This window comes from Lepus europaeus, chromosome 12 (assembly GCF_033115175.1).
Source record: "Lepus europaeus isolate LE1 chromosome 12, mLepTim1.pri, whole genome shotgun sequence".
Classification (NCBI taxonomy): domain Eukaryota; kingdom Metazoa; phylum Chordata; class Mammalia; order Lagomorpha; family Leporidae; genus Lepus; species Lepus europaeus.
The window spans coordinates 85,900,670-85,925,356 of record NC_084838.1 but is presented as its reverse complement, the minus strand read 5'-3'; the positions used below and the strand labels follow the sequence as shown (position 1 = coordinate 85,925,356).

At 40.4% G+C, this 24,687-nt stretch overlaps 1 pseudogene; it reads left to right on the top strand.

The window, feature by feature from the left end:
- The first annotated feature begins 15,836 nt into the window (after positions 1 to 15,836).
- The window catches only part of LOC133771049 (UBX domain-containing protein 6-like), a 52,943-nt pseudogene continuing 44,092 nt past the window's right edge, over positions 15,837 to 24,687 (top strand).

The following is a 24,687-nucleotide window of genomic DNA, read 5'->3' as shown; positions in this document are numbered from 1 at the left end:
TATCAAATAAGCTTTGGTTGTCTGCATTACACTCAAAAAGAGAGCAAATGTTTCATGATGTCCATTACCAAATGTAGTACAAAAGGTTGGTTGGCATCCTGTCTATCACCAAAACTACAGATAGGAGACACCTACTGGTGATTTCTAGAAATTATAATTGTGGGTATAGGGCAAGGATCTTGGTCAGCACAGGAGTGGTTTCTTCTAGTCCAAAAGCATGCCAACCAATAGTGAGATTTTTATGCAGGCAGAGTTGGGACTGAACCCTGGATTATGTAAGTTAAGGAAAAATCTTGTACACGCACTCAAAAGTAAAAATTCAATGTGACAATTTAATTTTCTCTATCATTTGAATTACAGGAAAAAGTAGAATTTTAAAGTACATTCCATCATTCAGGACTAGCAAAAAATTGTTCAACAATAAAGTCTCCCTTTCTGTAGGCCATGATTTGGGATAGAATAACCATAAGAATATGGGTTTAAGAATTGGTACCATAATAAGAAAATGCTCACAGAGCATTTATAAATATGCATTGCCCATTTGTGATTCATGAAAGATATCAAGCCATTTTTGCATTTTCAAGTTAGGTTGTACCTGCACAGTTCCGATGTCACTGATGACCAGTCATATATGGTACATTCCTTCAATTGTGATCTTATTTTTTCTTAGTTGATGAGTGTTTTCCATTTTGGCCTCCTACTAAAGCTCTTGCATTGCTGAGTTTATTGGAGTATCTGAAACCATACTCCAAATATTTATTGGAATTTATGAAATAATATTCTACAAGGATAATTCCTCTAAAGGAACCTGGAATCTTCATGAAACATGGGGCACATTCCAGATGGGAATGTTCTTGAACAGAATCTTGACTTCAATTTTCAGGTGAGACTATCTAAACTGAGCTCACAATGAGGCATGAATAGCATGCAGCTGGCTAAATTGGTTATCTTAACCACACTTTTTGAAGCTTGTCAATGTGTACAATGTAAATGAGTAACAGTGCGGGTCTAGAAATCAACATGAAACCTTCACACCAGAAAACTGGCAAACCTCCTGAGGTGTTCTAATGAGGTTCCTATCATCCAGGAGAATCCTCAGGTTCACTATCATCTATTGATTCCCTGTGTGCCCAGCACTCTGTACTGAAATAATAGTTTCCTTGTATAGGGCTTATTCTCATTGCAGGAGAAATGATAAGTATTTATTTTCAACTGTCAGTAGTTCAGAATTTAAGCATAGAGTCCATCTCTTCTTTGTTACTATGGTTGAGCCACTAATAATTCTAATTTGCTAATATACAGTTTTATTTAATATGGAAAATAATTGCATTTTCTTCAATATGTATTCCATGGCATACTTTTTAGATCTATCTCAGTATCTTGGAGTGGCTTTTGTCACCAATGGACATAACATGTGTACTACAGTCAGGCAAGAGGCATTAAATTGACTCCTTCACCACTCTCAGAGTCTCCCTCACTGTGAAGACAACACATTCTCACTACACCACCTCTTATGAAACGAGATGGTCATCCCCTGGGCATTTGGAAGTGGGCAGGAGAGTGGCAGCTTAGCCACTTTTAGTCTAATTACAGCTACACAAGTGTTGTGGAATCACACAAGGGCTTACAGCTAATGGATTTCAATCCCTCAATCCTCCAATGCACAAAGACCCGGAGATGTGTTACTTTTCTCAACAAGTGTATCTTTAGTGGCCACCCTGTGCCACAAAGTACAGTAGAAAGGTCACTGTCTCTTTGACAATATCACATTCTAAGGCTGGAGATAATAAGTAAAACAGTTTTGTGATGTAAATTAGTAACTGCTTTCTTAGAGATACAGTCACACACCCCATACACACATTTCAGCCACAGGTGGACTGTGTGACAGTGGTCCCATAAGATCACAACAGAGTTGAAGAATTCCTATCACCTAGTGATATCTCAGCCATTGCAACATCGTAACACAATGCATTGATCATGTGTTTGTGGTGATAGCCATATAAATAAACCTAGGGTGCTGCTAGTCATATAAAAGTATAGCACATAAAATTAGAATACTTGCTAACAATAATAAATGACTACATCACTGGCTTAAGTATTTATTAACTATACTTTGTATTGTTTTAGAACATGTCCCTTCTACTTATTAAAAGAAACTGTAGTGTTAAACAGTAAACAGTATTCAGTGTTACACTGCAGCCGCCCACACATCTTGTGTTAATTGCACTTCTTGATTCTGTCAAAAGTCAACATGGAGTTTGACCCTGTATCATTTTGGTTTGTGTAAGTCAATCTGCAATGGTCTCAACAACAGAATCACCCAACAATGGACTCATTTCTCAGAATGTATCCCCGTCATTAAGCAACACACGGCTATACTTCCAAAATGTGATCATCATGAAATACACAAAGCTAGTTAGTGGCAAGACAAGAAAAAGTCCGGGTCTCTGCATTTTGCATTCCACTGTGCCTTGCAGAGCACCACAGTGCCAACCAAGATGAGGCTTCATGTTTTTTCTCACACACACAGCTCAGGGCCCTGAGGCATCTATAAATGCTGCCAAGAGCTGACAGACAGCCTGCCTGCCATCAATTGTATCAGACTCTCCTAAGACAAGATGAAGCTGCAGCCCTAGAGAGCATGCCTTCTTCTAACCCATCTCGCCCCAGGGTTATCGTAGCCATGGCCCTAAGCAAGTGCTCTGATATGAGGCACAGCAATAACAGTAGATAAAAGGAAAGAAAAAAGTGGAGTGATACTACCTTTTTGCTATCATTCCTCTCCTTGGCAACGAACGACCCATTGACAGAAGTTTTTACTAAAATGCAAAGACAAGACACTGCATTTGCGTGACCAAATTACCTAAGGATAGAATGTGCACATGTCTTCAGTAGCACAGGCTCTCACATTAGCCTAGACTGGAAGATTCTATGTAACATATGCACCCATCAACATTTTAGAGGTAAAGTGAAATGAATAGCATGAGGGTAAAAATAAAGAAATGTAATATCATTTCTTTAAACATTTCCTAATCTTTCTTCTAATACTCATTTTAAAAATATTATTTTTGCCTAAATTTTCTGTATATCACCTGTTATTAATATTAGCTATATATATATTAATATTAGCTATTCAATAATAAACAGAATGACTGATCTTATAGTAATGATAAAATTAATATCAATGGCCCAGTAAATCCTACATAATAAATATAACAAAAGGATATTTCAGACCAAGAGAACTGTTGACTTCAGGTCACCTTGGAAGCTGCCAATAACAGAACCCGTTTACTGCACTTAGACTGCTCTGCCCTCATGGCACAATTCTAGGCCAGGGAGTTTTGAGAAGTGGAGTCTGCTTTGTAGCTACTGTTCTGCATTTCAGATCTCTACTCTGCCCCTCTCCATCAGTCTCAGTAAACACAAACTTATAATCTGACTGTTTCATTATCAATGAGCATACATGATGAGGTCACTGAAACTGTAGCTCAAAAATGTCAGGAATACTATTCCATTCCTCCTCTGAAGACCAAAGCCAAGAATATCTACATGACATCAGAGTAGGAATGATTTTTTTTAATTTTTATTTATTTCTAATTAAGAGACAGATAAACAGTGGTTTACTCCCTAACTGCCTGGAGCATCCCAGGTTGGACCAGGCTAAACAAGGAGCCAGGAACTCAATCCAAGTCTCCCTTATGGATGACAAGAACCCAGAGGCTTGAGCAATCACCTGATGCCTTCATTTGCCCAGGGTGTGCATTAGCAGGAAGCTGGAATGAAATTTGGGCACTCTGATATGGGACACAGGTGTCCCAAGCAGTTTGCTAAGAACTGCACCAAATGCTTACCTCCATTATTTCTTATTCAGGGCACAAAACCTAAAATTCATAAAAAATATGATAGATGTGTGTCCAAGATATGCATATTCTTATATGATTAAATTATAGCGATGAGTTCGATGCTTTCTAAATTGAGGTAATAGACAAGGCAAATACTGGGGAATGATTTCACAACTACATAAAAAGAAAATATTAGTGTCTGCAATACACAAACAGCTGCTAAAAATAAATGAAAAGCCCAAAACTGAAAATAATAAAGAAAATATATATTTGGAACCTAGAGAAAATAGTAAAATAGCCAAGATTATCTTTTTCAAGGACACTCTACCTCACACACTCTAAGTGAAATAGAAGAGAGTAACAACGTAATATTAATGCTATCAGTTTAGCAAAAATTTAAATATGTGTAACTCTCCAATGTCAGTGAGAACATAGATCCTGGAGTCTGCACAAGTATGAATAGGATTAGCAAAACGACAGTAAGGAGATCTGGTGAACAGTTTTGCCACAGAAGTAAAATTAAAACTATGCATATCCTTGAAAAAATATGTGCTATCTAGATCCAGTAAATATATTTTAGAAAAAGTCTGTGCTTACCTGCAAGAAAAAAATATAAAACATGGTTATTGTGGCATTATTTATAATTGTAACAAAACTGAAAACAACCCAAAGGCTCATGATTTAAGGGAATTTATACATGAAATATAGTATAGTCTCATGCTATACTAGTATGCATCAATTAAAATGAATAATTTATATCTACATATAGCAACATGGATATATTTCAAAAGCATCTTGAATCAAAGAGGATATTACAGAATATTAAGTACCATATAATTTATGTAAGTATTTACGGCCAAAAAAGCATAGTATCATGATTATAATCCTATTATTTATTGCTACAGAACAAAAGCACAGCAAAACTTAGGTGACTTACAATAACAATATTTATTTTGCTCAGGCAATGGTTTGAATGGTGTTGCCTCCAAGTTCACATGCTGAAATCCTAACCCCCAACATCACTGTATTTGGAATAAAAAATTAGCCTAAAATGAGTCAGAGAGGATTATCATCCCTTTTAAGAAAAAGCACCCGAGGCTGATCTCTATCTCTCCATCTCCATCTCTATGTCTCTGCCAGATGAGGACAGAGCAGGAAGGAAGCTGTCCAACGGTTAGGAAGTCACTGTTCAGCCGTAACCAACTATGCTATCCTCCTTGATCTCAGACTTCCAGATTTCAGAAGTGTGAGAAAATAAATTACTATTGTTTAAGCCTCCCAGTGTGTGGTATTTTGTTATTGCAGCCTGAGCTGATAAATACAGCTTACAAACCACATGTTGGGCAGGACCTATTGAGGAAACCTCACTATTTGTGCTCCAATCAACAGCAGCTGGGGTTTCAAAAGCCAGAGGCTGACATTTGGAGCCTTGATCACTTCTCTCCCTGGCATCAGCACACAAGATGGAGAGGCCTGGGCTCCCCATGCAGCTCTCTATCCTTTTGGGAGCCTTCCAACAAAGTGACTTCAGTTGGACATCTTACAGTTTAGCTCAGAGCTTCCAAATGGTGTGCCCCAACAGGGAGAAAGCCAGGCAGAGACTGAATCCCCTGTGATGTCCTAGACTTGGAAGTCAGGCAGCACCTCTTTCACTGAATTCTAATCATTATCAGGATATAGGAAGTCCAGTCTATGGTCAAGTGTAAACTATTGGACATTACATCTTGATTATAAGTAGAACTGTCACAGAATTTACAAAAAATATATGAATGCCTCCATTTTACTACAGGTCTTCCAAAAAGTCCATGGAAATGCTTATTATGAAAAAAATCATACAAGGATTTCAAAAACTTTTACATCAAAATACAGTGATATTTTAATTACATTTTCCATGAATTTTTAATGTCTCTTTTGGTGTCAGAGAGAGAGGGAGAGTGCAAGACTGTACACCACACCAACAAAAGTATTTTTTTTTAAGATTTTTTTTTTCCCTTTTTGACAGGCAGAGTGGATAGTGAGAGAGAGAGAGACAGAGAGAAAGGTCTTCCTTTTTGCCGTTGGTTCACCCTCCAATGGCCGCTGCAGCCGACGCATCTCGCTGATCCGAAGCCAGGAGCCAGGTGCTTCTCCTGGTCTCCCATGCAGGTGCAGGGCCCAAGGACTTGGGCCATCCTCCACTGCACTCCCGGGCCATAGCAGAGAGCTGGCCTGGAAGAGGGGCAACCGGGATAGAATCCAGCGCCCCAACCGGGACTAGCACCCGGTGTGCTGGGCCTGCAAGGTGGAGGATTAGCCTGTTAAGCCACGGCGCTGGCCAAAAAAAGTATTTTTAAAGTAGAATGGTCGTCCAGTGCTGCGGCTCACTAGGCTAATCCTCTGCCTGCGGTGCCGGTACCCTGGGTTCTAGTCCCAGTTGGAGCACCGGATTCTGTCCCAGTTGCTCCTCTTCCAGTCCAGCTCTTCGCTGTAGCCCCTGGAAGGCAGTGGAGGATGGCCCAAGTCCTTGGGCCTTGCACCCGCATGGGAGACCAGGAGGAGGCACCTGGCTCCTGGCTTCGGATCAGTGCAGCACGCTGGCCATAGCAGCCATTTGGGGGGTGAACCAACGGAAGGAAGACCTTTCTCTCTGTCTCTCTCTCTCACCGTCTAACTCTGCCTGTCAAAAAAAAAAAAAAGTAGAATGGTCATATATAAAATGAACTGGATTTGCAAGAGGTCCACATTTTTCACATGTGTCTTTGATATTTTATCAATATTTTGAGAATAATAGGACAAAATGTTAATAACTGTCAATCCCAGAAAGACATTATTTTGTGTGGCAGGTTAATTTCATTGTCACCCACAATAAAAGGCCTCTTTATATCCATACCTTCTGCAGTATCACATCATATCTCATCAACAGATGTAGTCTATTTCTGCAGCCCTGAGGTCTCAAGGCCTTGCCCATTTCTGCTTTGTCTCTTTCAGACCTCTGGCTCCACCAGGAGAACAACTCCAAAATAGTTGACTGGAGGCTGAGAGCGCCTCTGGAACATAGCTGAGTCATCCCAGCTGAGACAATCACAGAGCAGACAGCCCCGCCCTCTGCCAAGCTTACCTACCTGCTGACTACAGACATATGAGCAAGTCCAGCCCAGATCAACAGAACTTCCCATAATAAATGATGAAGGTTTTAAGTAGCTAAATGTTGAACTGGTATATTGCACAGTAATACAAGTACCAAGTGATACAGAGTATTTGTTATCATATTCTGCATATTTTTCTATATTTATACAGTTATTCAAGATGAGAAGAAAGAGAAGGAGCAAAAGTGGAACAGAAAGAAAAATCAAAAACACAATGATGTAAGGTTCAAAACCTAACAGAGCAATTGGTCCATTATTTTGAGGGCCAGGGGTAAGAAAATTCCACAGATACTAACTAAACTCTGCACTTTGAGGAAGACTTTTGTTATAATTCAAATATCACTGTGAACATGTCAAAAGAACCAAACCACATCCATTATAATAAGGAAATTACTCACCAGAAAATGCACATAGCTTGTGTATTGCTCTGACCAAAGAAATACAAAATACTAATAGTAATTAATCTTCATTTATTTCCTGAGATACAATGGAATGAAATAGTCAATCACTATTATTGGTTTACATATTACATATGAACTGTTAAAAAATACCAATGCAGAAATTCACAAAGAGTAAGCTTAGTAAATTCTCTTAGCCCAAATCAAATAGGCCAATGTGATTAGACACACTAATTGGACTCTTTATCTCATTCAGGAACATCTTGATGCCCTAATCTTTCTTAAAAATAATTATGGGAGAAAAATTTTATGGTCTCAATAGTTTGGTAATTTATTTTTTAAGATGGAAGTTTTCAACTCAAACAGCATTCCTTAATAAAAGGTGGGGGAGCAGGGGGCTCTGCACGGTGTCCTCCACTGGTCAGGATTCTGATGATGTGTGTACCTTCCAACAAAATAGACACAAAAGCAGCAATGGAAGAAGGCTTACTATTTGCAACAACATCCCTGAGTCCCAAAATTATAGGCCCTAGAATAACAGACAAGATTTCTATTGAAAAGAATTGCACAGATTATCCAGGATGCCATATGAGTTCAAGTAACCAGAAGCCCTTAATATTTAGAAATGGGTTAATTGTAGTTTTAACTCACTACTGATGAGATAAAGCACCTCAAGTTTTACTTAACTATCATAATTTTATCTATATCCTTTATAATGAAATAGCTCATTACATTAATAACTCTAGATGATTTTATTGTTTTACCCATTCAGTGCTGTTCAAATCAAAATATTCACACATCAGAAGTAAAATCTTTTAGCCAACCAGGTGACCTATTTTTGGTGCAAAAGATATCATGCACATGGTATATGTGCTTTCACTCAGTGACCTGGAATTCCTTCTTCCAAGGGCTTCTGTGAAGTTCATTATAAAGAGCAGATCAAAATTAATTGTTGAGGGAGGCAGCTGTTATGGCTCTGTCCTCTCGGACCAGTACATATAAAGACAATGTTGAGAAATCAATAATGTCACTAGGTCAAGGGCACTTCAAAGTACAGAGCCAATAAATGCTCTTTGTCCATATTTACAAAGGAAAGATCTCTGGGAAAAATAAGTGATTTCCAAAGCCATAATCTCCACTCATGTGAAAATCTCAAGGCTTCTGTGGAAGTTACTATCCAGTACATATTTCTGCTGTCAGACTACTTCTGTCACTGCATTTAAACCATGCAGTGCATTTGCTGCTGATTCCACTGTTATGGCAGGAAAATGACCTGTAAAGTTCTTTCGAGGAGCTTGGCATTTTGCATATATTATAGAAATACAAGAGGAAAAAATGTGTTAAAAATGAAGTTTATGAAAAGTCATCCAACTAAATTTTACATTTTGTAGACTACAGAGACCGCCTGATTTGTGAGACTAAGGAGGGAAGAAAAAAAAAAAAAACTGTCAAGACAGAAAATCTCCATATTCCCCTGTTTTCAAGGGCAGTTATCAACTTTTTTTTCTGTCTACAAAATCTCCATGGTAAATAGCAAACTGGAAAATGTGCCAAACTACGTTATTTGACCCCTTTTTTTTGATGACTCTGAAGTGCAAAGGACTTAATAGATGGGAACATATGCTTTATTGGGTGTTGGGCGGTGGTGGTGACAAATGCGTATGCACTGATTTGAGAGCAATCTGATTGAAAGCAATGACAAAAGCCTCAATTTTTATGAGCTCTCCAAAGGAAGAGACCTTGGTTTCATGTGAGGGAGGTTAGAGTTATGTCTCTCAGAGGTAACAGTGAATATCTGAGCTTAATTTGCAGCAATCCAATAGTTGACTGGGAGACAGGATTTCTGAGTCTGTACCACAACCTGGTGCCAACTGAGCATTTATCAACACTGAGCATCTCTCATCACTGATAATGTGAAGGGGGGGTGGGTGCAGAAATGCCTAGGGCCCCAAGGGCACTGCTATTTACTGCATCAAGATATTTTCCAGAGCAGATTCATGGGCTTAGAGATGGGGAGAGCACTGGCCCTCCCTCAGGATCCCCAGCTGGGGAGCAGGGAGGAAGGGAAGGGAATTAACCATTTCACTGCTGCTCAGCGATCACTGTGCTATTAAAAAGGTGCTTTTTTTTTTTTCCCGTCCCAGTGGAGTGGTTAGATATCAAATCCACAGTCCTACTTCCTGACTCCGAATGGGAATTTTATTCCTTAATCATATCTTCATGGCTGCTTCACTGACTAGCTTCAGTGGGAGCCCAGCACATTATTTAGAGGAATTAAAGAGCTTGGGGAGTTGGGGTGGAGGGAGGAGAGCATTTTTATCATAGTAGCACTCACAAGCATCAATACAGCTAAAGGTCGGCTGCACTTCCATCAAAACCTCCTGATTCCCAGGCATTTATAACTTGGCTATAAAAATCTCTCTCTCATAGGCTGCAATTCGGCAAACAGAGCCTCAGCTGAGGGGAATATTATGCCCTCTCCATTGCTGTTGGTTTGTTTTGGTTTACCTTTCATTTTTGTGATTGGAAGAAAATACAGTAATTTACAAGACATTACTTAAAATTATGCCTCCCAAAATGTTAATACTTTAAAGCATTCGTTTTTATTTTCACCTCCAGTAAAAGCCCTGACTTTGACTCCACCTTGAGTCATGTCCTGGCCCAATTACTCTTGGCATTTTCCAGAAACAAAGACAATGGTCCCAGCCTTTCCTTCAAGGGCAGTTGAGTAGAAAGGCTCTAAATGCTTGAGAAGTTTGTGTTCCCCAGCCCTGGGGCAGGACAGCCTGTTGACTGTTGCCTCTGAACTAATTTCCCCCTGTAAAGACCCAATCAGTGGGACTGCCCTGGAGAGCACAGGATTTTTAATAGCGCCAAGGTGCTTATTTTCAGAGAAGAGCTCAACGCAGGAGGATCAAATAAGGAAGGGAAGAGAACCTGGCTCATCCTCTCAGATGAACCCAATCATTTTCATCTCTCATCACTTTCACATCTGTGATTTTCCTTCTTCCTTGCAAGGGGAGATGCTTTTCTCTGCCATTAAGGAAAGAGATGATTTCTAGGGCGTGAGTCAAACATCTTCAGCTTGTTTCTGGAGCTCCATCTACCCCCACTTTCTCACTCAGGAGAGGCCAGGCAGTTGGCATTGCCCCCCGCATCCCCCCATAGAAAGGCACCTGGCTAGCTGAGACCTGTGCTAGTGGAAAAGCCCATGCAGATTGAATGTGCATGGGGAAAAACGAGCCTTGGGTATTTTAGCCTTGGGAAAAACATGACAAACAACCTAGAAGAAGTCACTGTGCATTTACTCCCCATGTAAGACCTCTGTCCTTAATAAGTTGTACTATGAGAATTAACTGCAAAACTTGTTCTCAAACAGTACGTTTTACATTTTGTGTGTGTGTGCGTGCAAACTGTTGAAATCCTTACTTAGTATAGAGTTGGTCTTCTGTATATAAAGTTAATTAAAAATGAATCTTAAAGAAGAATGGGATGGGAGAGGGAGTAGGAGGTGGGATCAGAGTAGGAGAGGGAGGGGGGATATGGGGGGGGGAATACCAATATATTCCTAAAGTTGTGCCTATGAAAATTGTATTCATTAAATAAAAGCTATAAAAAAAGAACAATCTGGTGTCCCTGCTGGGAGCCCTGCAGAAGGCACAGGCCAAAGGGAAGGGAGCCCTGAAGCCAGACTTACTGGGGGTGCAGGGGAGACGTTAGTGTTATTCCCTCACATTCATCAACGCAGGGTATGTGCCTTCAGATTCTGGAGACCAACATTTATCTTTTTAAAATGTCCCCCGGAGAGGGAATTTCTCACATTTCACTGATGAGAAAAGTACAAATAGAAAAGCCAGCTGATGTGTTAGAGGAGCCAACAATGGAATTTAGTGTCACATGTCCCCATCTGAGATTTCAGCCCTCCTTGCCTGGGGGGTGGGGAGTGGAGAGGAATACCAGAACATGCTTTAAATCTTTCTTGAGTTTTCATAAAATGAAAACAGAGCATTCTAAGCCGTTTCACTTGGAGTACTGCACCTACAGCATGGCAGAAGGCCCCAGCGCCGGGAATCACACATTCTAAGAGCCAATCTATGCCTCCTATCCCTGGGTGCCTAACACAGGGGGAAAATCAGCAAGGTCAAGATTCCATGCCTTCCTTCAAAACCATAAGCCCAGTAACTGGAGCCCTAGAGGCTCCGGACCAAACTCAAACTGTTCCAGGCCTTCGCTCCTGTCTTGCAAGTGCAGAACAGGCCAAAAGGCACATTCTTGGGCCTGAGACAGAGAAAAGGGTGGCTATTTGCTGCAGGATATGGACAGAACTTGGATGTGCGGACTGTAGTGTCCACATATAAAGTGCAGAGATCCAGGCAGAGCAGGACAAAGCAGGATGGAGACAGAAGAGTAGCTGGCATGGTGCAAGGACAGCTCTCCTCACATGGCTGTGTCCTAGTGTGGAAATACAAGAAGCTACGCTGGTCTCCCAGGGCATTACGAACATATTTCTGTCAAGGCGGAAAAAATGTACAGGAAATATTTTATCAGTTTGTGAGTCTGACATATGACTTCTGAATATGTAGACCCCTATGGTACTCTTGATGTAGGTTCTTGGAAGGTAGGGTGGACCTGTTGAAAAAGCCCCACCAAAAATGAGTTGTTTCCATGAATATACAGGGTGAACATCACTAATCCAAGGATCCAAAACGTTCTGAAATCTGCAACTTTTGGCCGGCGCCGTGGCTCACTAGGCTAATCCTCTGCTTTGCAGCGCCGGCACACCGGGTTCTAGTCCCAGTCGGGGCACCGATCCTGTCCCGGTTGCCCCTCTTCCAGGCCAGCTCTCTGCTGTGGCCAGGGAGTGCAGTGGAGGATGGCCCAAGTGCTTGGGCCCTGCACCCCATGGGAGACCAGGAGAAGTACCTGGCTCCTGCCATCGGAACAGCGCGGTGCGCCGGCTGCAGCGCGCCTACCGCGGCGGCCATTGGAGGGTGAACCAACGGCAAAAGGAAGACCTTTCTCTCTGTCTCTCTCTCACTGTCTACTCTGCCTATCAAAAATAAAAAAAATTAAAAAATAAAAAAATAATAAAAAATAATAAAAATAATGAAATCTGCAACTTTTTGATCACTGACATGATGCTCAAGAGTTCTGGAAACTGAAGCATTTGGAATTTTTGATTTTTACATTAGGAGTATTCAACAGATACAGTCTATGTAAATATCCCATAATCTGAAAAACTACAAAATCTGAAACACTTCCAGTCCCAAGTATTTCAGTAAGCAATACTCAACTTGTACATATAAAAGGGTACTTCAAAAAGTTCATAGATAAACATATATAAATTTATATCCTTATAAACTTATTTTGGTACAAGTAAGTCTTTTGCAAATACTCATTTTCCATGAAATCTCTGAAGAACCCTCTACGAGTTTAATTTTTTTCACTCTGTTAAAATCATACATAGAAGGGCTGGCACTATGGTGCAGTGGGTTAATTCTCCACCTGCAGTGCTAGCATCCCATATGGGCACTGGGTTCTAGTCCCGGCTGCTCCTCTTGTAATCCAGCTCCCTGCTATGGCCTGGGAAACAGTAGAAGATGCTACATGTCCTTGGGCCCCTGCACCCATGTGGGAGACCCAGAAGAAGTTCCTGGCCCATGGCTTTGGATTGGCTCAGTTCCAGCCTTTGCAGCCATTTGAGTAGTGAACCCATGGAAGGAATGCAATGCCCTTCTTTCTGATTCTTCCTTTCACTGTAATTCAACCTCTCAAATCAATTTTTTTTTAAAAAATTCATATATAGAATCCCTGCTTCAATGCTCACCTATAAGTCTACCTGCCATCTTATTTTGCTCTATTTTTCTGATTTCTGGTTCCTTTTTTTTTTCTTTTGTTTTTTGGCTTAGTGAAATTTGAGTTATATCTACCACCTTTCTTCTTGTTTATCTGTAAGTTTTTAACAGTCTTTTCAGTTTTCTAATGGCTATTTTTCTGTTCATGTCATAATAAAATTTATGTTGCTCTATTATTATATCAAAACTAAACATTAATCATAACCACACATACACTAATAGGAAGCTTTTAAAAGCCTTTTCTGCTTCTTCATTCTCTTTCCTCTCTGGTCCATTCCTAAATTCAGAATCTTGCAAGGATACTTTAGTTCTAGCCTATTACTGAGATTTTAATTACTATATGTCCCTTTCAGTCCAAGAACACTTACTTAAAACATACAGAACCCCACCTGAAGACAAGTACATAGTTGCTAATCAATATCAAATACAAAATTAAGGGGCTAGCATTGTGGTGCAGCAGGTTAAACCAATGTCTATGATGCCAGCATCCCATATCCAAGTGCCAATTCTACTCCTGGCTGCCCTGCTTCTAATCCAGCTCCCTGCTAGTACACCTGGGAAAGTAGTGGATGATGAACCTAGTGCATGCATCCTGTCATCCATGTGGGAGACTCAGATGGAGTTCCAGGCTCCTAGCTTCAGATCTACTCAGACCCAGCTGTTGCAGCCATTTGGGGAGTGAACCTGCAGATGGAAGATCTTGCTCGTTTGCAATCTCTCTCCTCTGTCACTCGTATTTTTAATAATACAAAATCAAGTTCTATTTGGGTAGGAGAGGACATTTAGCCTAGTAGTTAAGATGTCCACATCCCACATCAGATTACCTTGTTTCAAATCCTAGCTCTGGCTTCTAACTACAGCTTCTTGCTAAGGTAGACCCTGGGAGGTGGCTCGAGTAATTGGGTCCCTGCAACCCACACCTGAAAACCTGGATCATGTTCAAATTTTGGCCATACCTAGCCCCAGCTATTGGAAATGAGCATTTAAAGAGTGAACCAGCAGATAGGCTCTCTGCTGTCACTCCATCCTTCTTCCTGCCTCTCTGCCTATTAAATAAACTTTTTTTTTTAATTCCACTTAGATCAAAGAGTAAGTATATTATAAAACCCCATTTAAATCTACCTGACAAGGTTCTTGAAACATTTCATCAAGTGGAACTAAGCAGACAAAAGGCAAGAATCAAGGCTGCAAGTGAACCCTTGATTTGGCAAGAACATAGCAGATAGGGCTCAGGACATACGAGGAAGCCCAACACAGCTGTGGGAAGTTGTCAGTCAAGAGCCAGGGATCATGCCAAAACTGGAGGTCAAGGAAAAGCATCTGAGCAAAGTTAGACCAGAAAGGAGGACAACGGAAGCAGCTGTGTGGACCTACATGCACATTTTGAAATCCAGACCAAGAAGGAAGCAGTACATAAGTGTCCAGCACGTAGCAGAAGACACTAACCCCACTTACTTCCATAGCGTTTGGCACATTACAAAGCACTCCGCGTCTAATAGAGAATTCAGTCTTTCTCACAAATGGCAAGCAAAGGATTATTAACCCCTATTTGTGGTAGAAAAAAAACAAACAAACAAACAAACAAACAAAAAAACAGCAGCTTGAAGAGTTTCCTTGTTTTACTTCATGTAAGCCTGAAAGAGGTAGAGGCAGTTCTTGAGGTTAAGTTCTTCTGATGGTTGACCCAGATATATGCTCCTCCACTCCCTAGCATGAGGCTTTGAAGTTACTACACAGGGGAAATGACGACAGCTCTCAGCTCAGACAGGGATGTCCAGACTTTCTGAATTTTCTGTTGTTGGGCTCTTTGGTTGGATAGGGTGAGTCAAGGAGGAGGACTGTACTATTTCTGGTTGTCATTTCCTGCACAGCCATTTATGGCAGTTCCATGAGCCTGACCCCTGGCAGTCAGACACATCAAGCCAGCACTGGATTTATGACAACCCTAACTACTGCCATCCAATCTGCTAACCTGTGCAGGGCACGGACATCAGGAAATATGTCTTTCCGTAAATACAGTACAGGGGAACTTATTTGTTGTGGCAGTAAGGAGCAAAAAAGGACATTGCTCTCGAGGTCCCAAAGGGGAAAAAAAAAGATGATGTATGATGTAAGGTAGGGTATTAATCATGCTTGACACCTCTGGATAATCAACTGGAGTCATCCCTGGGAACAATTTCCTTTCAAGGATAAAACAGAAGAAAATAAATTGGGAGGGGCTTATCAAGTAAGACAGCACAACCTGATGCAACATTGAGTGAATGTAGCTCACAATTCTTAGTGATTGGCTGCCAATTAGGTTCAAGAGCTTGAGGGTCATAAAAATTGTTTCTGATTGTATTGTTTTCCATTCTCATCTCCAGTAGACTCATCCCAATGGAAGCTTGTAGTCTGTACATAGAAGACCTACGAATAGGTCAAAGCTGCCACCCTCAAGCTTCATAAAATCAAGAAGTATTTCATAGAGCTCCAAGAGGTTTCCCCATCTGCAAGTCTCCAGGCCAGCTCAAGGAGTGGTGGATCTTATCTCTGCCTATAGACAGATAACTGCACCATGGGATACCTGATAAACACGAAACACCAAGTTCCTGATGGGAATCAGGTGCCAAGCTAGGTATGGCAAAAGATATCCTTTTATGTGGAGTAGTGGTTGAAATTGACTTCAAAATGGGAAAATACCACCACAACTCCATTAAAGATAACAGCACTAAGAAACAGAAAAACAGGAAGAACCAGGTATCAAACCTGGCCCTTTCATATCAAGCTTCTACTACTAGGCAAGTGATAAGTTGCCAAACCTGCAACATGCAAGGACTATTCCTACATACTTCAATCAAGATGAAGCCATTCATTTTGTTTAGAATTAATGTTATCCCCTACCTATAACAAAACAGAGACATTCTAACATCTCAGTCCTTTTGCACTTGAACCGAGCACTAAAATATAAAATTAATTGTTGTGTATAGAATGTTTCATTTTTTTAATCACAGCTCAGTCCTCACGGTCTTTAATGGTACTAGTGTGCAGTCCTCTACATTTTGTGAAGCATTTTCACAACACTACAACTTATTTCAACTGTGATTAATCACCTGTTTTGCATCAGGATTTTTCCCAAGCACTCAGAAATGCAAAGATGAATCAGTTAAGAAAGCTTTCTTGAAACACTGAAATAAGGAGGAAAGATGCACAAATGCTTACAGTGATGGAATGTAATAGGGGCTTTACTAGATATATGTACAAAATAGTAGTGAGCACAGGTGAAGCCAAGTGACTTTCCCAAAATCATGCCACTGATGGGCAGCAGAGGAAGAAACTGAGTCTATTGCTTCTGACCCACATCTGGGATAATATATCTGTACCAAAGGTGGTTTCTAGGCCGGTGCCATGGCTCACTAGCCTAATCCTCTGCCTGCAGTGCTGGCACTCCGTGTTCTAGTCCCTGTGGGGCGCCAGATTCTGGCCCAGTTGCTCCTCTTCCAGTCCAGCTCTCTGCTGTGGCCCAGGAGGGCAGTGGAGGATGGCCCAAGTGCTTGGGCCCTGCACCCGCATGGGAGACCAGGAGGAAGCACCTGGATCCTGGCTTCGGATCGGCGCAGCACACTGGCCACTTAGGGGTGAACCAACAGAAGGAAGACCTTTCTCTTTGTCTCTCTCTCTCTCTCACTGTCTAAATCTGCCTGTCAAAAAAAAAAAAAAAAAAGTGGGTTCTTATATTAACCACTCCTGGACTTATTTAGATTTCCTTTTATTAATTTAAAAATCGTGGTTTATAAGACCATTGACTTGCCCTCTTTAGCACCTGTCTCTCAGATTTCATTCCCAACTGACACCTATACCACTTTTTTTTTTCCCTTAGTCATTAAGTCCCCAGTAGTCACTCTTAACTTCCTCTACAGCCTATCCCAACTGGAACTTCCTTCCCTTCTTACACAACCTCTATCTTCCATACACTGCAACCTGGCCTGAATTTGCCAAGTGTGACTCTTCTTGAATAAGCATATCAATGCTTAGACACAGGAACACAGAGTATCCTTTAAGGCAATCACCACAAAAGAGGTTATACATTTATTCTAATGGTGCTGTGATTGCTCCTAGTCATATCTTATTAGGAAGATCTCTTTTAGAACTGCATTTGACATTTCCAACTCCTTTTGCTTTGAATAGCAAAAACGGTGGCAAAACTGCATCTTTTTTATGCTGGCTTTGATTTTTAATAATCAAATGACCTATCCAGTGAAAGATAATCCCATTTCCATTCAAAATGTGCTATTTCTTTAAATTATTAATATTTCTTTTCTATAGTGGCTCATTAAACTGACAAAATGAGTAATTAAAATATATTTTGAGCTATGTTCCTATGATTCAAATAAAAAGATGCTTTACTATGGTAACTTCTCAAAGGATGTACAGAAATCCATAGAAATACTAAGTTGTTTTCTTCACCTTATTTTTTTGAACTGTTCTAAATGTTTAAAAAATATACAAAGGAACAAGCATTTGGCCTAGCAATTAAGAACCAGCTAAAATGCCTGTATCCCATACTGGAGCAGCTGGGTTCAAGTCCTGACTCCAGCCCCCAATTCCAATTTCCTGCTAATGCACACCTTGGGAAGCAGCAGTGATGGCTCAAGTAGTTGGTTTCCTGTCACCAACATGGGAGAGCTGGATTGAGTTCCTATCATCTCTCAGCCTTGGCTCAGCCCAATCCTGGCTATTGTGGGCCCCTTGGAAATGGATGAGAGTTCTCTCTTCTCTCCTCTCCTCCCCTCCACTCTCCTCTCTTCTCCTCCATCTCCTCCCACCTACTCCCCTCCTCCCTCTTCTTCTCTCCTCTCTCTCTCTCTCTCTCTCTCTCTCTCTCTCTGGCACTCAGATTTTAAAAATGTAGTGAAAGAAATGTGTAACATTTCAAAATAACTTTATAACATTTTAAACTTTTGATTAACATACAATACTTACATTTTTGTGGAATACAGTGCAATCTTTCAACACATATACACAGCATAAACTGGTCAAGCCAGGCAACTAGCATTCCCATCTCATTTCTTCTTGTGTTTACAGCCTACCAGCTCCTCTCTTCCAGTTTTCATATAGTATAGAACCCATTGCAAACTATAATCATCTCACAATGCTGTGAAACACTAGAACTTGTTACTTTTGTTACTTATATCTGTGTTTTGGTACCCCAATATCCAATATTCCTTTCTCTACTTCCCATTCTTTCCAGCCTTTTCTAATCACTATTCCAAGTTCAGACAGACTTTGTTATTTTAAATTTCCATATATGAGAAAAAACACGTAGCACTTGAACTTCTGCATCTGGCATATTTCATTTAGCATAAAGATCTCCAGTTCTACCCATTTTGCTGCAAATGTCAAGTTTTCATTTATTGTGACTAATATCCCAGTTTGTATTATACTGCATTGTCCTTATCTATTCAGCTATCCGTGGGCAACAAAGTTGATTCTCTAACTTCGCTACTGTGAATAGTTCTGCAATGAACATGTGCATATAGGTATCACTTTTGTATTTGAATCAATTTCTTCAGATCCATATCCCTCTAATTTTTTTTGAAAGATTTATATATTTATTTGAAAGTCAGAGTTACACAGAGAGAGGAGAGGCAGAGAGAAGAGAAAGAGAGAGAGGTCTTCCATCCAATGGTTCACTCCCCAATTGGCCACAATGGCCGGAGCTGCGCTGATCTGTAGCCAGAAGCCAGGAGCCAGGAGCTTCTTCCAGGTCTCCCACATGGGTGCAGGGGCCCAAGGACTTGGGCCATCTCCTGCTTTCCCAGGCCATAGCAGAGAGCTTGATCAGAATTGAAGCAGCCGGGACCAAAACTGGTACCCACATGGGATGCCAGCGCCTCAGGCCAGGCAGTTAACCCACTGCACCACAGCGCCAGCCCCTTAAACATTTGACAATTATAAACAATTCAAAGAGATGATAAAATTATCTGAAGAAATATTTCTCGAAAGAAATATAAATGGTCATCAGCACATGAAAACTGCTCAACATCAGTGACAGATTGGCTGTCAGATTCAGGTAAATCAAAGCCACAATGAGTTTTGTCTTTAATGGTCCACTATTGTGCAGTCCTCTACATTCTGCAAAGTACTTTCACAACACTACAAGTGGTTCTTGTGGCAGTGCAGATGAATATTGCACCCGGTAGGGCTAGCGCCCAGACATTGATAACCTGGAAGACAGGAGTTGAGGGTGAGATTATGCCAATGTAGATGATCAAACCCACCCCTCTGATAAAAAAAAAAAAAAAAAAAAAGATTTACCACGGCCAATGTGGGTGTTACCTGGATACTCCCCTCACCCAGGAGCACAGAACAGAACTCCTGGTCACACCTAGCACATGCCCCTAAGTATTCCCTGAAAGACACTTTCACCTTCATTCATAAATGAGAGCATAACAGGGTATAGAATTCTGGGTGGACAGTTGTTTTCTCTTAAGACTTGGACCATATCTTGTTATTTTCTCCTACCCTGTGGGGTTTCTGATGATACTAAGTCACAGAGCCATAGTCCAAAGATAAAAGCCATCAGAGGAGGAAAGAAAAAGTACCTCAAGAAGTGCTTAAAAATAAAGGCAGAAACTCAGGAAACAAGAATAAGCTGACACCCTCAAAAGGACACAATAACATTTCAATACTAAAACGTGAAAATGAAGAGATTGAAGAAATGCCAAAAAAGGAATTGCAAAAATTAATTATAGGATTACTCATAAGCAATCAGAAGCAAATTCACAAATTAAAGAACTCCACACATGACATGAATGAAAATTTTTCCCATGAAATTGAGATTTTAAAGAGAAAATTAAAGGAAATATTAGAAATGAAGAATTTAATGGGTCAAATAAAAATGCAGTGGAAAGCCTTAACAACAGACTCAGTTAGGCAGAAGAAAGAATATCCATGTTAGAAAACAAATCCCTGGAAATATTATAGACAGACCAATAAAAAGGAGAAATTAGAAAAATTAAAAACAGTGTTGGAAATTTTTGGAATACTATCAAATGAATCAGCATTGGGTCTTAGAAATTCCTGAAGGTGGCTGGCGCCGCGGCTCACTAGGCTAATCCTCCGCCTTGCGGCACCGGCACACCGGGTTCTAGTCCCAGTTGGGGCACCGGATTCTGTCCCAGTTGCCCCTCTTCCAGGACAGCTCTCTGCTGTGGCCAGGGAGTGCAGTAGAGGATGGCCCAAGTGCTTGGGCTCTGCACCCCATGGGAGACCAGGAGAAGCACCTGGCTCCTGCCATCGGATCAGCGCAGTGCGCCAGCCGCAGCGCGCCAACCATGGCAGCCATTGGAGGGTGAACCAACGGCAAAGGAAGACCTTTCTCTCTGTCTCTCTCTCTCACTGTCCACTCTGCCTGTCAAAACAAAACCATAACAAAAAAAAAAAAAAAAGAAATTCCTGAAGGTGTAGAGAGAATGGAGTAAATGGCCATTTTAGTGAAATAATTACATAAAGCTTCACTAATTTGGACAAAAAAAGGACATCCCAGTACCCGAAGCACATAGAACTCCTAATAAACATAACCAGAAAAGATCTTCCATGACACATTGTAGTTAGACTTTCCACAGAACATAGAAAATATTCTCAAATGTGCACAAAAGAAACACCAGATTACTTATAGAGGATCTCCTACTAGATTCATAGCTGACTTCTCATGAGACACCCTATATGCTAGGTGAGAATAGCAAGATGTAGTCCAAGTATTAAGAGGAAAAAAAAAAAAAACTGTCAACCCAGAATGGACTGTACACTGAAAAGCTCTCATTTATGAATAAGGTGAAATAAAGACCTTCCATAACAAAGGAAGTCCAAAGTAAACAATAGGAATACTTATGGAAAAATGGCAGGGCCAAGTCATTACTTATCAATATCAACCTTGAATGTAAAAGGCCTCAACTCTCCAGTTAAAAGATACAGACTGGGGCGGGGGGAGCAGTGCCATGGCAAACTTGGCTAATCCTCTGCATGTAGCACCAGCATCCCTTATGGGCACCAGTTCTAGTCCCAGCTGCTCCTCTTCCAGTCTAGCTCTCTGCTGTGGCCTGGGAGGGCAGTGGAGGATGGCCCAAGTGCTTGGGCCCCCGTACCCGCATGGGAGACCAGAAAGAAGCACCTAGCTCTTGGCTTTGGATCAGTGCAGCACCGGCTGTGGCAGCCATTTGGGGAGTGAACCAACAGAAGGAAGACCTTTCTCTCTGTCTCTCTCACTGTCTGTAACTCTACCTGTCAAATAAATAAATAAGTAATAATAATAATAATAAAATTTAAAAAAAGATACATACTGGGTAAAAAGTGAAAAACAAGACCCATCTATTTTCTGCCTAAAAGATACACATCTCACCAACAGAGATACACACAGACTGAAAGTGAAAGGATAGAAAGGTATTCTATACTAAAGGAAAGCAAAAAAGGGCAGGTGTTACCATCCTAATATCAGACAATATAGACATTAACATAAAATCTGTTAAAAGAGACAAAGAAGGGCGCTATGTAATGATTTAGGGATCAATTCAACAGGAAGATGTGACTATAATAAATGTATGTGCACCCAATTAAGGACACCTGGGTATTTAAAATAAATGTTAATCAATCTAAAGGGAGACACAGACCCCAATAAATAGTAATGGGGGACTTCAACACTTTCAGCAATGGACAGATCAACCAGGCAGAAAATCAGCAAAGAAACAAAAGGGTTAATTAACAATGTAGACCAAATGGAACTAACAGATAGCTACTGAACTTTTCATCCTACAGTTGCAGAATATACACTCTTCTCACCAGTGCATGGGACTTTCTCTAGGATATATCACATGCTAGGCCATAAAGCCCATCTCAGCAAATTCAAAAACATCAAAATCAAATCATGCATCTTTTCTAACCACAGTGGAATGAAGCTGAAATCCAACTACTAAGAATCTCTTGAACATACACCAATACATGGAGACTAAACAACATGCTCCTAAATGAACAGTGGGTCATAGAAGATATCAAAAGAGAGATCAAAAGCTTTCTGGAAATCAATGAAGATAAAAAAAAATATTAAAACATAGGATACAACAAAACCAGTGTTAATAGAAAAGTTTATAGCAATTGGTACCTACATCAAAAAATTGGAAAAGCACCTAATAATAAACTGTCATGCATCTCAAGGAGCTAGAAAAACAACAAAAACCAAACCCAAAATTAGAAGAAATAGTCAAAAATTAGAAAAGAAATAAACACAATAGAAACAGAAAAAAATACAAAATATCAGTGAAAGGAGATTCTGTTTTGAAAAAATGAACAAAATGGATACACCATTGGCTCAACTAACAAAAAAAAAAAAAAAAACAGGGAGAAGACCCAAATTAATAGAATCAGAGATGAAAAAGGAAATGTAACAACAACAGACACCATACGAAAAAAAAATCATCAGAAATTACTACAAAAAGCTGTATGCCAACAAATTGGGAAACCTAGAAGAAATGGATAGATTCCTGGACACATAAAATCTACCAAAACTGAGCCATGAAAACACAGGAAACCTAAACAGACTAATAACTAAGACAGAAATTGAATCAGTAGGAAAGACTCTCCCAACATAGAAAAGCCCAGGACTGGATGGCTTCACTGCTGAAGTCTAAAGGATATTTAAAGAACAAATTCCAATTCTTCTCAAGCTATTCAAAACAATTGAAAGGGAGGGAATCCTCACAAACTCCTTCTAAGAAGCCTGTATCACCTTAATTCCTAAATCAGAAAAAGATACAAGAGAAAGGAAACTATAGGCTAATATTCCTGATGAACATAGTCACAAAATTCCTCAACAAAATACTGTCCAATCGAATCCAAGAACACATCCAAAAGATCATTCATCTGCACCAGGTGGGATTTATTCCTGGCATGCAGGGATGGTTCAACATGCACAAATCAAAAAATGTGATACAACACATTAAGAAACTGAAGGACAACAACCATATGATTATTTCAATAGATGAAGACAAAGCATTTGATAAGACCAACATCCTTAGGACCAGCACTGTGGCACAGCGGGTTAACACCCTGGCCTGAAGTGCCAGCATCCCATATGGGCACTGGTTCGAGACCCAGCTGCTCCACTTCTGAATCAGCTCTCTGCTATTGCTTGGGAAAGCAGTAGAGGATGGCACAAGTCCCTGCACCTGCATGGGAGACCTGGAAGAAACTCCTGGCTCCTGGCTTCAGATTGGCGCAGCTCCAGCCATTGTGGCCAATTGGGGAGTGAACCATTGGATGAAAGACCTCTCTGTTTCTCTCTCTCTGCCTCTCCTCTCTCTGTATAACTCTGACTTTCAAATAAATAAATAAAGCTTAAAAAAACACAACATCCTTTCATGATAAAAACCTTAAGCAGATTGACATAGAAGGAACATTCTTCAACACAGTCAAGCCAATTTATGACAAACCCATAGCCATCATCTTACTGAATTGAAAGTTAAAGCCTTCTCACTAAGATCTAGAACAAGACAAGGATGCCCACTCACACCATTGCTAGCAATACTGTCTTGGAAGTTTTAGTCAGAGCCATTAGGCAAGAAAAACAAATCAAAAGGATACAAATTGGGGAGAAAGAAGTCAAACTATCCCTACATGCAGAAGACATGATTCTATATATACAGGATCCAAAAGACTTCACTAAGAGACTAATACAACTCATAAAAGAATTTGGTAAAGTAGTAGGATACAAAATTAACACAAAAAATCAATAGCCTTTGCATACACAGACAATGTCATGTCTGAGATAGAACTTTTAAGATCAATCCCATTTATAATAGCTATTTAAAAAATCAGATACCTTTGGATAAATTTATCCAAGGACATGAAAATCTTGATGATGAGAATTACAAAACACTAAGAAAGAAAAAAAAGACACAAAAAATATGTAGGGGCCAGCACTGTGGAATAGCAGGTAAAGCTGCCACCTGCAATGCTGGCATCCCATATAGGTACCGGTTCTAGTCTTGGCTGCTCCATTTTTTAATCTACCTCTCTGCTATGGCCTGGGAAGGCAGTAGAAGATGTACCAAGTTTTTGTGCCCCTGTACCGCGTGGGAGACCTGGAGGAAGCTCCAGGCTCCTGGCTTTAGATCGGCACAGCTCCGGCAATTGCGGCCAACTGGGAAGTGAACAAGCAGATAGAAGACGTTTCTCTCTCCCTCTCTCTGCCTCTTCTCTCTTTGTATAACTCTGACTTTCAATTAAATAAATAAATCTTTAAAAAAGTAAAAATATTCCATGTTCATGGATTGGAAGAACCAATATTATCACCATGTCCATACTACCAAAAGCAATTTAGAGATTCAATGAAATTCCAATCAAAATACCAATGACATTCTTCTCAGATCTAGTGAAAAAGATGCTCAAATTGTTATGGAAACACAGGAAAACCCAAATAGCTAAAGCAATCTTATGC